Source organism: Trichechus manatus, unplaced genomic scaffold (assembly GCF_000243295.1).
Source record: "Trichechus manatus latirostris isolate Lorelei unplaced genomic scaffold, TriManLat1.0 scaffold00105, whole genome shotgun sequence".
Lineage (NCBI taxonomy): Eukaryota > Metazoa > Chordata > Mammalia > Sirenia > Trichechidae > Trichechus > Trichechus manatus.
The window spans coordinates 4,269,735-4,283,199 of NW_004444041.1; positions in this window are offsets into that span (position 1 = coordinate 4,269,735).

Sequence of the window (13,465 nt, forward strand, 5' to 3'; positions counted from 1 at the left end):
TTATTACATCATACCAACAGCATTTACAACACATAGGGAAATCACATCAGATGAGAAAATGGTAACAATCATACAATACTGGGAATCATGACCTAGCCAAGCTGACAAATATTTTTGGTGGACGCAATTCAATCCATGACAGCCCCTTTATGGATAACGGAATGAAATGTTGCTCTGTGTCATTGTGAGGAGTAAGTCCTTCAAACAAACCAGGCAGCCATGGTTTTCTCTATTCCTCTCCCTGCTGGCATCTTTAGGACTCAGAACAAACCACCACCCTCACTGAGGCCTGATGTTTGTTAGCAAGATTAAAAAACACAATTCTGGGCTAACACTCCTCCACCCTCCCCACACCTCCCCACCCCTGCTCTGGAAGTTAGATGAGCATGATGCAGTAGAATGTTTATTAGCAGGGTTAAAAAGGTACAATTAGTCACTTAGCCTGGGAGTACAAAACAGCTGGGAGAAGAAGTTTTCTTAGTCTCCTCAGCTATAGTGCAGGTGGAGCACTCATAGTATAAGCTTATCATCTACCTAAGTGGATCTACCTGGCCAGGGGAGACTGACAGTAGGTAGAATCCCATTAAAGCTCCTCACCCATGGCACAAAGAGGGGTGTACATGGAAGAGTCTTTATCTCTACCCAGACAGCTTTTGAACCAGAAGGCACCGCTCTTGGTGGAACTATTTCTGTTGTATGCTGTCTGATTCTTGTAAGTAATAAAAACTACTTTCCATGTGCTAAAGTGTTTCAGAGCTCAGGCTGCTGATCAAAAGGTCAGCAGTTCAAATCCACCAGTCACTCCTTGGAAACCCTATGGGGCAGTTCTATGCTGTCCTATAGGGTTGCTATGAGTTGGAATCAACTCGATGGCACACAACAACAACAACAAAGTATGTTCAGGCTCTGATCAGAAGGACGTGATATTTATGGAGAAATCCATATTAGTTATTGATGTCCTTTTCTAATGGCCTGCTGGCTATCTAGAAATCAGGTACAGCCTGTGAGCACCAAGCAGATTTGGATTGTTAGCTTACAGTTATGGTGTGGTTGAGCAGGTTGCACTCTCCTACAGCCATCTTCCTGATTTTTGGTAAGTTTGAGTTCATTGTTGCAGCTATTGTGCCAATCCATCTCTTTGAGAGTTTCCTTCATTTTCACTGGTCCTCTACCAACCATGATGTCTTTTTCTTGTGACAGATCTTTCCTGATAAGATGTCCAAAGTAAGCACAACAAAATCTTGCCATCCGCTTTTCTAAGGAACATTCTGGTTGTATTTCTTCTAAGACTGATTTATTGGTACTTCTGGCAATCCACATAGTACATTCAGTATTCTTCGCCAGCAACTTTTAACTAGTATTTAAAAGTTTCTGTTAAGTCTTTTGAAGTGTAGTGAAGACAACTTCATTGAACTTATGTTTTCCGAAACATAATTAACTGTAATATTTTTCTCCATAACACATCTAATATCGTTTCTATTGTTCTAAAATTTACAGTTTGGGAAACCTACCTTAGAGAAATGATTTCCATGAAGGCTATAGTTTTGAGATTTGAGTTAATAGTTTAAAAAGCCCTAAAGTAGGTGCAGAATACTTCTTTTATTTGACAGATAGAAAGAACGCTTCATTGAAAAATTTTGTCTCTATTCTTTGGTCCCATTCTTGAAGTAAGATGAGTATGTGATAACTTGTCCCCAAATATTAAACCATTTCTCTTGATGATTTAAAATATATATATATCCTTTTAACTAAAAATATTATTGGGAGTAAGTTTACTATACAATATTAATTAAGAAGTTCCTTAATTCTACATTCTTGCTTGTTGAAAGGATTCCTTAAATCAAAAAACAGAATGGAACCCAGAATTAGTGAGGCCATAAGGGAAATGGACCACTCTGTCGGGACTTGAAAGAGGAAATTTCCTCAGGAAAGAGGAAAAGGGATTGCTACTAAGATAAAGTTTCCTGACTTCATAATTTGGCCTGCTATGTGCTCTAGCTGTGCTACACAAAATTATTCCCAAATGCATATCTCTAAGGTGATTTCCAAAATGAATGCCCCAATTTATGTACTTAGTAGCATTTCATGAGAAACTTATTGTAAACGTTCTAGCATTATTATAAAATTTTTATCTTTGCAAAATTTTATATGAAAAATCTCATTTTTTTATTATAGTTTATTTTTAGTGAGGTTTAATTTTTTTTATGTGATTTGTTTCTTTATACGTTTTTATGCACCACATATTGGCTATGTTGGGGCTAATGATTTAATATGCAATAGTTCCGGTCCTTTATCTCACTTCAATTTCTCAATTTTTCTGCTTTATGAACATTTTCAGTGAGGATAAGGCATAAACAAAGCCAATCAATTTGTTGTCTTATCTCAGCAACCATATAGTGTTGTTTGATGATAAAGTTGTTCAAAGCAAATGAAAATACAGTGTATAATCATTTACACATTTCATTTACTATTTTGTTTTAAAGGTAGCTGAGTATCTTCTGTATTTATTCGTAGTTGCGAAAATCTCATAAAATATTGAATGAAGACCATATGTAATCTAAAATATTAAGAACACTCTCCTTAATGGCAGAAAGGAAACAAAGGTGTCTGCTATCACCTTTATTATTTAACACTGCTTTGAAAGAGCTAATCATTGCAATATGTCAAGAAAAGAAAATGATACAAAAGTATTGGACACAAGATATAAAAAAGATCATTTTAAGATGTAAATACATGTATGTTTCGTTGTTTGGTGCCATCAGGTTGGTTCTGACTCATAGTGACCTTATGTACAACACAAAGAAACACTGTTCAGTCCTGCACCATCCTCACAGTCTTTGCTGTGTTTGAGTCCATTGCTGCAAGCCACTGTATCAATTCATCTCATTGAGGGTCTTCCTTTATTGGCTAGCCAGCTACTTTACCAAGCATGATGTCCTTCTCCAGGGACTGGTCCATCCTGATAACATGTCCAAAGTATGTGAGACCAAGTCTCACCATCGCCCCTTCTGAGGAGCATTCTGGCTGTATTTGCTTCAATACAAATTTGTTAGTGCTTTTGGCAGTCCATGGTATACTCAATATTCTTTGCCAACACCGCAATTCAAAGGCGTTAATTCTTCTTTGGTCTCTCTTATTCATCATCCTGTTTTCACATGCATATGAGGTGATTTAAAGCACCATGGCTTGGGTCAGGTGCACCTTAGTCTTCAAGGTGACCTCTTTGCTTTTTAACACTTTTAAAGAGGTCTTTTGCAGCAGATTTGCCTGATGCAATGTGTCTTTTGATTTCTTGACTGCTGATTGCGGATCCAAGTAAAATGAAATCCTTGACAACTTTAAACATTTCTCCATTTATCATGATGTTGCTTATTGGTCCAGTCGTGAGGATTTTTGTTTTCTTTACGTTGAGGTATAATCCATACCGAAGGCTGTGGTCTTTGATCTTCATCAGTAAGTGTTTCAAGTACTCTTCACTTCCAGCAAGGAAGATTGTGTTAGCTGCACATCGAAGGTTGTTAAAGAGTCTTCCTCCAATGCTGATGCCCTGTTCTTCTTCCTGCAGTCCAGCTTCTTGTATCATTTGCTCAGCATACAGATTGAATAAGTTTGGTGAAAGGATACAAGCCTGGCTGGTGCACACCTTTCCTGACTTTAAACCACACAGTATCCCCTTGTTCTGTTCAAACGACTGCATCTTGATCTATGTACAAGTTCTTTATGAGCACAATGAAGTTGTTCTGAAATTCCCATTCTTCGCAATGTTGTCCGTAATTTGTTATGATCCACACAGCCATATGCTTTTGCATAGTCAGTAGAACAGAGGTAAACATCTTTCTGGTATTCTCTGCTTTCAGCGAGGATCCATCTGACACCAGCAATGATATTCCTGGTTCCATGTCCTCTTCTGAATCTGGCTTGAATTTCTGGCAGTTCGCTGTCAATATACACCTGCAGCCACTTTTGAATGATCTTCAGTAAAATTTTACTTGCATGTGATATTAATGATATTGTTTAATAATTTCTGCATTCGGTTGGATCACCTTTCTTGGGAATAGGCATAAATATGGATCTATTCCAGTTGGTTGGCCAGGTAACTGTCTTCCAAATTTCTTAGCATAGACGAGTAAGCACTTCCAGCACTGCATCCATTTGTTGAAATATCTCAGTTGGTATTCTGTCAATTCTTGGAGCCTTGTTTTTCTCCAATGCTTTCAGTGCAGCTTGGATTTCTTCCTTCAGTAACATCAGTTCCTGATCATATGCTACCTCATGAAATGGTTGAAAGTTGACCAATTCTTTTTGGTATAGTGACTCTGTGTACTTCTTCCATCTCTCTTTTGATGCTGACTGCGCCATTTAATATTTTCCCCGTAGAATCCTTCACGATTGCAACTTGAGGCTTGAATTTTTTCTTTTGTTCTTTCAGCTTGAGAAATGCTAAGCATGTTCTTTAAATATAAGATGAAGAAAAACCTCATTTACGATAGCTAGAAAAATAATTGATTCAAGTTAGCAAGAAATATGTAAGACCAATAATGAAAACTACAAAACTTTACAAATAGACATTAATAACCCTTTTGTGCTTGATGGTACATTATAACAATCATGAACTTTTTCAGCGTTTGGGTTTTTGGGAAGCTGCTATATCAATGACAATGCATGCTGCTGCAAGGCAGGGACTTTTATGACTGTTTGAACCCAAAGAAATGAGTGTGTGCTGCAAATTACTGTTTTTACAGGGTAGTGTATGGGGTGTCTGAATTTTTGGTAGGAAAACAGAAATTTGAAAATTTTTATTTATTACACATATATACTAATAGACTTCGGTGGAGATACTACATGTAATTAGTGGTACTTCATGTATACCACTAAATGCGTAGGGTAGGTTTGTGGAAGGAAGAAATAAAAAAAAAAAAATCCATATTACCTACCAAAAATTTAGACACACTCAGTAAAAACACATGGTATCAACATAAAATTCAAAGCAGAAAATAATTGGGTCATCAAAGGGTTAAAGAAGTTTTGAACAATGAGGAAAAATTGAGATGGGAAAAGTCTTGTTGAGCAAAAATTAAAATTTAATATGAACTCCGAGTAATTAAAGCTAGAATGAAACAGAATAGCCACACACATCCGGTTATTATGTATGTTTGGAATATGATAAGAGCAGATGCCATGGGGAAGTGGAAAATTTCTCTTATCAAAAGATATCATAATTAAAATGCAAAGTTAAGCCACAGACTGGGAAAAGATATTTGTAATCAGTAAAACGAATAAGGATTTAGTGTAAATAACTCCTACAAATCAGAAATAAAATGACAAACAATAAAAGTGGGAAAGATAAAAGCAATTTACAGAAGTAAAAAGCTGAATGGCCAATAAATTTATTTTAAAAATGTTCATCTTACTTATAATCAGGTAAATACAAATTAAAACATCAAATTGTCCAAACTGAAAAAAGCCTATCAAGACCAAGCATTGGAGAGGCTCTAGAGAACTACAAACCTCTCTTATACAGCATTGTATGGAAAAATTTGCTAGTATTCCAAAAAGCTGATGATACACGTAAGTACCCTATGACTTAGGAATTCTACTCCTGTGTATATACCTTATGGAAACTCCGACAGCAGCAGTGTGGCATGATCTGACTTAGATTTAAAAGGATCATCCACAGGCTACTATGTGTAGACTATAGGGAAGGAAGGACTCTGTCCTAGGGCACTCCAATATTCATAATAAGGTTAATAATAATTATCTTTCAGTGATGGAATTATCATGATAATTATTTTCTCCTTTGTTTCTTATTTTCTGAATTTTCTTAAATTAATTTTATTTCTTTGCAATAAAGAACATAGCACACAAGTTATAAATAATAGAATGAAAAATGTGTTTAGTTATGAAACATAAATAAAAAAAATACTAACATGATTTAACTTAAAATTGTACTCTTGGGCAGAAAAATAATCAACTATTCTGACAGAAATTTTTAAGATAGTATATATAGTCATTTTAAAACATTTCAAATAATGTGTAAAATTAATATGAATATAGCTCCACAGACAGTAAATGCAAATTGGCCAAGGCTTTGGTAAACATAGTAATTTGGTCTTACTAAGCACACTCAGGTGGGTTAATTTAACTCATTTAAAATTCAACATTAATTTGATCATGAAGTGTAAAGTAGCCATGGAATATCTGTGTTATTTTTTTTTCTTGGAGGAAAAGGATTTTAGATACAGATAACTTATAATTAGTGTTTGCATTAAAAAAAGAGATGCTTTAGTTAACCTTTAAGGTTGCTTCATTAAATTATGTAAATGTTATATCATTTTTAATTTTCTATTATTCATAGCTTTAAACTGAAATGACAAGGTAAAAAATAGTCTTAACAAATGATAAAGTAACTTTAGCCTAAGTAGAGCAATATCCTTGATTTCATATTATAGGTCACACAAATCTTGTGTTCTTTCAAAGCAAAGGCAAACTCCCAGGCCTTTGTTAATGCTCTGGTGAGAAATAAAATTCCTTCTTTAGAATGGCAGCAACCTTCGCTTCAACTGTATAAACAACTGTTGCAATGAGAAATATTAGCAATAACTCCTAGTGCTAATTTTTTTTGCAGAGTAATAAAATCTAACATTTATTGAGCACTTACTATATGCCAGGCTTTATCTGTGTTATCGAATCTTCACAAAAACCATCAGACAGATGGTATTCTTACTGCTATTTTTATGATAACACAGTAAATGGTATTTCCAGTATGTAACTCACTTTGCTGTGGTTGGGTGCCACTGAGTCAATTCTGACTCATAGTGGCCCCACTTGTTACAGAGAAGGCTTTCTCCATATGGTTTTCTTGGCTGTAATCTTGTATGGGAGCAGATCGCCAGGTCTTTCTCCTGTGTAACCACGGGGTAAGTTTGAGCCCCCAGCTTTTCAGTTAACGGCCAAGTGCTTAACCATTGTGTCACCAGGGCTCCTCATTCCTACTTATTCTTCAGTCCTCTGTTTAATGTTCTTTCTTCTGGGAAGCCCCTGATGTCTACATATGTTCTCAGTATACCCTCTATGTGCTCTCAACACTATGCACTTATTCCACTTATCCTGTATTTTACTTCCTTGTTTAATTTTTATATTTTCCAAGAAACCATATCAGCCTACAAGGTCTATATCTTAATCATCATTGTACTTCAAATCTAACATGAAGACTGACTAGATGCTGAAAAAATAGTCAAAAAATGAATAATCTCCCTCTAAATTCTTTGAAGATCTTGGATTATGCATATCTCATGCATTATGGGATAGAATGAACTCTCTTCCTCACTGATAAAGTCCAGTTTATCAATTTCCTCCTTGTACTGAAATATAGATGAAACCAAGTTGAATTATTTTTTTCTTAGAAAATCTATTCTAATTTCTTTGTATGGGGGAATATGTGTTCAATCTCATTTGAGGAAACCCTTGCTAGCAGTAACAATTTTCTCATAATAACAATTTTATAAAGAGTGACCTGTGATTTTTAATACTATCACCAAAGAAAAGAAACAAAATTGGTCGTTAGATATATTTGATAAACACTGTTTCTGACACTGATGATCTAGGTATGTGGTCACTTTTTGAACTTGTCTGAATAGCCAAAATATTTTATACAATAGTTATGTAAATACAAGAGGAGGAAGGGGTAAGAAAAGGAAAGAACTATTGCAAATGATCCGACTCTAGTTGGAATCGACTTGATGGCAACAAGTTTATTGCAAATGATAAGGGGATTGGTGAGGTATCTTTTTCAAAATTATTTTAGCTATTCTAAGTCCCTTATTTCACTATTTTTTTTTGATATTTCACTTTTAGACATTATGTATTAACTACTTAATTCTTAAGATGAGATTTTAGCTATATACTCCTTTCCCTAATGTAATTTTATCAAAATTCTTGGTTGCTAAATCAGCATTCAATTTATTGTTGCAGTTATTGTAAGGATGTAATATTATTTACTCGTAAATTCTGACTCTGCTATGAGTAATATTATTAATGGGTAATATTATTTACAGATAATTCATGTGATGTATAATCATTTATATTCTCTTTCATGTAAAACTTTTTTGTTTTTCCTGGGGTTATTATTTGTCTTATATTTCCATTCATTCAATCTTAGATGTAGCTATCTCTAATTCTTCCTTAACTGTATGCCAAAATTCCAATTTCTTTGTAATATGTTCAAATATTTTATAATACTCCTTCACCATTCTGTTCTAATTAGTGATGTTTTCACTCTAAGCCTGATGTACAGCTGTCATCCTAGAATTTTCCATCCCTGTAACTCTGGGAATTCTTTTTACTAATTTCATGGGTTAGGTGAGGGTTTTCTGTTTCCTGCATCCCATATCTTTTTTTTTTTTTTTTAACTTAATATTCAGCACATCCTCCACTGAGTGAGAAACGGTGCACAGTAGGTAATTTTTTTGAGTGATTGTATGCTTCAATGTCTTTATTCTTTACCAACTGGCAGTATGAGTGGATGTAAAAGTGTAGGTCAGAAGTCATCTTTTTCATCAGAATATTTTAGACTTAGCTCTATTTTCTTTCAGCTCCCCATGTTTCTGTTGAGAGGTCTGATTTAGTTCTGAGTCAAGAACCTTGTGTGTGTGTGTGTTTGTGTGTGAATGTTTGGATCCATTTAAGATCTTTTCATTCTCATTTATCCAAAATTTCATAATGACGTTTGCCTTAGTTATCTAGTGCTGCTGTAACAGAAATACCACAGGTGGATGGCTTTAACAAACAGAAATTTATTCTCTCCCAGTTTAGTAAGCTAGAAGTCCGAATTCAAGGTGCTGGGTCTAAGGGAAGGCATTCTCACTCCATCAGGGCTCTGGAGGAAAGTCCTTGTCTCTTCTGAGCTTCTGCTCCAGGGTGGTCTTTACGTAGCTTGGTATCTCTCTAACCCCATCTCTACTACTTAGCTTGCTTATTTATTCTTTTTTATATCTCCAAAGAGATTGACTTGAGATACATCCTAATCCTGCCCCATTAACATAACAGACATAACCTAATCCTTATTCTTGTTGTTAGGTGACATCGAGTCAGTTCTGACTCATAGCAACCCTAGGTATAACAGAACGAAACACAGCCCCATCCTGTGTCATCCTCCCAATCATTGCTATGTTTGAGTCCATTGTTGCAGCCACTGTGTCACTCCATCTCGCCAAAGGTCCTTCTCTTTTTCACTGACCTTTTACCTTACCAAGCACGAAGTCCTTCTCCAGGGACTGGTCCCTCCTGATAAGATGTCCAAAGTATGGGAGACTCTCACCAACCTTGCTTCCAAGGAGCAGTCTGGCTATTCTTCTTCCAACACAGACTTGTATGTTCTTCTGGCAGTCCATGGTATATTCAATATTCTTCTCTTACACCATAATTCAAAGAGATCAATTCTTCCTCCGTCTTCTTTATTCATTGTCCTCCTTTTGCATGCATATGAGATGATCAAAAATACCATGGCTTGAGTCAAGTGCACCTTAGTCCTCAAAGTGACATTTTTGCTTTTTAACACTTTAAAGAGGTCTTTTGCAGCAGATTTGCCAAATGGAATAGGTTGTTAGATTTCTTGACTGCTACTTCTATGGACATTGATCCTCATTAACATAACCTAATCCTGCCTTAGTAATATAACACACATAACCCATTCACAAATGGGATTATAACCACAGACAGAAGTTAGGATTTACAACATCACAAAATGAAGGATAATTACATCAGATCACAAAATGGAAGAAGACTACACAATACTGGAAATCACAGCCTAGCCAAATTGACACATATTTTGGGGGACACAATTCAATCCATAACAACATTCCTTAGTGTGAATCTGTTTTATTTATTAAGCTAGGCACTTCTGAGGCAATTTCGGTTTGAAAGCCACCAACCACTCCTTGGGAGAAAGATGTGGCAGTCTGCTTTCGTAAAGATTTGCAACCTTGGAAACACTGTGGAGCAGTTTTACTCTGTCCATAGGGTCGCTGTGGAGCCCTGATGGCACAGTGGTTAAACATTCAGCTGCTAACCAAAAGGTTGACAGTTCAAATCCACCAGCTGCTCCTTGGAAACCCTATGGGACAGTTCTACTCTGTCCTATAGGGTCACTATGGCTTGGAATTGACTCAGTGGCAATGCGTTTGGCCTACGGTTTTGGGATATTTTGTGTATTTTTTAATATTTATGATTACCTGGTTTTCTTGTCTCCGTTCTTTTCTTTTGGAAACCCTATTATTCAGGTATTGGATTGATTGGCCAGGCAATTTTCTCATCTTTATTATCCCGTATTTTATGTCTTAGTGCTTTTTTTAAAAAAATTTTTGGAGGTTTCCTCAAATTTATCTTCCAAATCTTCTTTTGAATTTTTATTTTTGCTAAACCTCTATTTTTGTTTGAAATTTCCTTTTGTATGCATTCTGTTTCATTTTATATATACAATATGATGATTTCAATCTTAAAAAAAAAAGTTTTTCATCTTCCTGCATCATGTCAATTTCCACTAAATTCCTTTTTCCATATGCCCTTTTTCCCTTTTTAATTCTATGTGTTTAATATTCAGAGGTTTTTTCAGGTGTCTGATGATGCTTGTTTATCTTATATTTATAATGTAGACAGTACAAAGCTTCTTGGAAATTTTGTACGTGGATGGAGCTTGCTGTGTGGTAGCTTCACTTTAGGGTGATTAACAACTGTTTTTTGCTCTTCCTTCCCCCAAATGTTAATATCTGTAAGCATTTTTATATTGGACTTTGTCTTAGTTACCTACTGTTGCTGTAACAGAAATATCAGGAGTGGATGACTTTCAAGAACAGAAATTTATTTTCTCACAGTTCAGGAGAATAGAAGTCTGAATTCAAGTTGTGACTCCAGAGAGGTCCTTGTCTTCTATTTAGGCTTTTAGTAGCCAGCAATCTTTGGAGTTTTTGGGCTTGTAGATTTATCTGCCTCTGTTCTAAAGTAGGGTCTGTTTTTCCCGTATGTGTGTCCTTGTGTCTAATCTGCTCTTTTTATAACTCAAGTGATTAGATTTACAGTCCTCCTTATTCACGTATGATCTAATTAACATAACAAAGAAAATCTTATTTCCAAACAGCATTACAGCCACCAGTGTAGGGGCTAGGATTCCATTACATATTTTGGGAAGACACAATAGAATCCCTAACAGACTTGTCCAAGAGGAAACCTCTAAGCTGTTTGGGTGGTAAAAGACTAGTTGCCAACAATCATGTAGCAGAGAGAAGAGTTTGGGCTGTGAGGGTGGGAGGAATCTCCCTTTTTATATGTAGACTTTCATATAATCCCCGTTTTCATTATGTCCTCTTTACCTCTTTACCCTCAGCTGAGCTGAGTGGTCCTATGTCCAGAGTCCCTCTGGTTCAGCAGAGGGTGAATCCCCGGTTTCTTACTATTGTGAATATAAGGATGGGGAAAGAGAATAGTTGCTTTGCTGTGTGGCTGAGGAGCAAAATCTGTGGTCTTCAGTGATGTTCTTTATTGCCTTCAAGTAAAGACTTAGTAAGTGTGAGTTGATGATTTTTGTCCTTCGGCATTAATGGACTTATGGCGGGACTGTGGACAGAAGGGGTACAGGAAAAGTTCAAGCAAAAATAAATTGATTCTGTTGAAAATGAAAGTTACTACAATTGTCGAGTCCCTGAAATTTCTAACTTCTATCCATTAGTGATTGTAAATATATGATATCCACACAAACTCCTTTTTATTTTTTAAAAACACTACAAAATTTATATCTATGGTATTTAAAATTTTTTTGTCATTAGCAGGAATATTAGAATTTCAAATAGCTAGTCTCTGAAGTAAACTTGCTTAAGTTTTTGCGTGTAGAATTCTAATTATCTCTGCCAATAGGATTAGAAATTTAAGAAATTCTTCAGAACAATTTCATTTCCCTGAATAGCATATTCTTTTTTCCTCTGAAGTTTTTCATGAAGTCTATTCAGGTAAATATTAAACGTGCAAAAAGAACTGTTTTGTACCCATGATGATACAGATTGCCATCTTCAAAGGACAAGAAATTTTGCCAAGTCTATCACTAACCAAGTTTTATAATTTACAAGCTGTGTAAACTGTAGGCTGAGAAGCACAGCAGTTGTGCTGAGCATTTCTGGGAAGTTACCATCATCCCAGCACCAATTATTAAAACCTCTCACACACATTAAAGCTATAAAGATTAAAAATATAGCACACTTGTCATTAAATATGGATGACTTCATGTAATATGCATCATATACAAAAACAATGTCCTGCCACTTGAGCTTTATCACTACCCTACAGAAAATCCCCAAACCCAGAGTCCCACATCAAAGCTCATTTTGGCAAAGACAAGGAACAATTTCGTCATGCAAAATAAACACAGATGTTCCACACACAGGCAATGGGCTAAAAGGAGATAGTGCATTAGGGGATGTGTGGCTCTGTAAAAACTATTGCCTCCTTACATACACTGCATTATCTCCCAGTAAGGATGTAGACATTGTTTAAAAAGACTGATTTTGCTAGTTTAAAACATTACATTTCCTGACTACAGAACTGTGAACACATTAAACTGGTTCTTTCTGCAGGTATGCAAGAGGATAGTATATGCATATTCCCTGAGTTTGTCGGTTTGGATGTTTTTGAGGTTTAGAGAAGCTTAAGCAGTGCTTTTCTTGTCAGTGATTTATCGATTTCTGTCTGTGAGGTACAGTATTAATAGCGATATTAATGTAAGATCTGAGAAAAGAAAAGTTTCTAGCTACTTCCATTAGCTGACGGTTAATGCTGTGTGGTTCCAAATGACCAGACAGCTGTAATTGGCTTCCCTTTGTTCCTTTCATTCTCAGCTAATTGCAGTAGAATATCTCTGCTAAGCAGAAATTCCTGGGACTCAAATGTATTTCCCCCAGAAACAAAAGGAAAGTTGCAAAAGACGAAGAATATATTTTTAGGTTTTCAAATATGTGGACTAGAAGTGCATCGACATTCAGTTACAGCTTACTTAAAATACCTACTTAAAGCAGTGTTCTCCACCCCGATATTGGCATGTGACTGGGAAGAAAATTAAATTGGTGGGATAGGTTTTGAGATGTTACTGTGATTTCGAAATAAACAATGCTACACGATTTTCGTGAATGCCTATGTCTTGAAATAGTTTAAAATTGAAATATCCCTGAATCCCACCGAAGGGGAGGTGCAAAAGGCCAACACGATCTCGTTATATTTTGCCAGCAATACTGTCTTGGTCCTAATGAGAAATGAGTCCTGGTAGTTACCCTAGAATTAATAAGAAAATCTATTTTTAAAAAGTTTTATGAAATGAATAAACTTTTGATAAGACCAAGAGTCTTGTCTATCATCTCATCATCTAAATCTTAAGTATCATGCCTTAGGTGTGAAAGGCATAAATTTTTAGACTATACTTCATTTCCTT